Below are 2,137 nucleotides of genomic sequence, written 5' to 3'. Positions count from 1 at the left end.
ACTTATAGAGTTGATTGTCGAGTCTCCTGCTGATTGCAATAATTCAGGTAGATGCATAAATGTCAGGGAGAGTTACAACTGTACTTGCATTTGTCCTGTCCCGGTGAAAATTCAAATGTCCTGACCCTGATGAAAATTTCATGAATAATCATTGACTATCTTAGATATATTTGAATTAAACACAAGGCTGATAAGACACTTTCAGAAATATGAGTAATATTATACTTTAGGGAAAGACGCTAATTGCTGCACTAGAGGTTCCTCTACAACATGCATATTGGTTCTGTTGAATCTCTTATGTTAATTCAACAGTCGAAATCACTGAGTAACATGAAATCAGATCGAGGTTGGAGCAAAAATTCGACCATTCAGCCCATCGGGTTTGCTCCACCATTCAGTCATGACTGATAAATTTCTCAACCCCACATTCCTGCTTTCTCCCGATAAACCTTGTTTCCCCTCGACAATCAAGAATCTATCTTTCTATGTCCTACATATACTCAATGAAACGTTCTCTATTTCCTTCTATGGCAGTGCATTCTATCGGTTCAACACTGTCTGATTCGAGAGGTTTCTCCTTATCTCTGCAGAAAACCTTAACCCTTCATTCGAAGGCTATCCGCTCGGATCCTAATCTCTCTTATCAATGGAAACGTCTTCTAATCGTCCACTCTGTCCAGGCAATTCAGTATTCTGTAAGTTTCAATCCGATTCTCCCTCATCCTTCTCAAATCGATATAGTACAAGAGTCCTCAAACCTTCCTCATAAGTTAAGGTTGCTATTGCTCGTATCATACTCATGAACGTCCTCTGAACACACTCCAGGGCATGTACATCGTTCCTGAGGTATGCGGTCCAAACGTGTGCAAAAAGTTCAAAAAGTGTCTCTACCAGAGCTTTATAGTACCTCAGAAGTGCATCCTTGCCTTTACATTCACGTCCTCTCAAAATAAAAGGCGTTATTGCATTTGCAATCCGAACAATTGATTAAACATGCAAGTTTACCTGGAGAGAATCCTGGACTCGAATTCCCAAGTCTCTTTGCACTTCAGATTTCTGAATTTTCTGCACATTTCGAAAATAGTCCTTGCCTCTGCTTCCTCCCAGAGTGCATGGGCTCACAGTTTTCCAAGTTTTACGCCACAGCTCACATCTTTACCCATTCTTGTAACATGTCCAAATCATTCTGTATCCTCCCCGCCTCCTCTATAACCACCTGTCCCTCTACCTTTCTTGATATCATCTGCAAACTTAGCCAGAATGGCCTCAGTTCCTTCATTGAAATCATTCATGTTTAAAATGATAATGTGTAGTTACCATCACCAACTGTTACAGAACAACATTAATCACTGGCTGCCATCGTGAGAAAGGTCATTTTATAATCATTGTCTGCTTTCGGCCAGACAGCCAAACTTTTCTCCATGCTATTACTTTGTCTCTGACACCATGGACAGTTACTGAGTAGCCTCCTGTTGTGGCAGCTTGCTGAACTCCGAGCACATTATCGCCATGGTCTCTCTTTGGGCTAACATGCGCGTTTAATCCTGAGTGAATTCCAACAGATTTGTTAGGTATGACCCCCGCCCCCCCATTGATGACACTATGCCGAATTTGTCCTATTTTGCCATGCACGTTCACGTATTCTGAAATCTCATCTTTCACAGTTGAATCCGGAATCGTATCCAATATCGAGAAAAGATGAATTGACTGTCTTTTTGCGTTTTGCCTTATTCCTTCTCTAAACAGGGTTGTACTGTTACGATTGTGGAGTCATTGACGACTCTCTAGAGATGGCTTAAAGGTCACCACGAAAGACCACACTATCTCTTCAGTAGCACTGTGCGAGCTCTCGAGTGTAGAGTATCTGGCCCATTTCATTTATCCTCTTTCAGGACCATTCTATTGTTCTAGTAGCTTCTGCTTGATAATGGGCACTTTACTCATCTCTGCAGACCCACTCTGACACACTACCTACCTGTAATATAGCATAGAATAAATTTTCAGTTATCTTTGCTCGGGAAGATGCAAAACTCGACTTGGGAAAGCAATGCAGAACAGGTGACAGAGGTGGAAGTGGTCGACCACCTTGGGTCAAGTGACCATCGTTCTATTAATTTTAAAATAGGTGTGGAGAAGA

This window comes from Chiloscyllium punctatum, chromosome 51 (assembly GCF_047496795.1).
Source record: "Chiloscyllium punctatum isolate Juve2018m chromosome 51, sChiPun1.3, whole genome shotgun sequence".
Taxonomy (NCBI): Eukaryota; Metazoa; Chordata; class Chondrichthyes; order Orectolobiformes; family Hemiscylliidae; genus Chiloscyllium; species Chiloscyllium punctatum.
The sequence above is the reverse complement of the archived record's forward strand: the minus strand, read 5'-3'. Positions refer to the sequence as shown.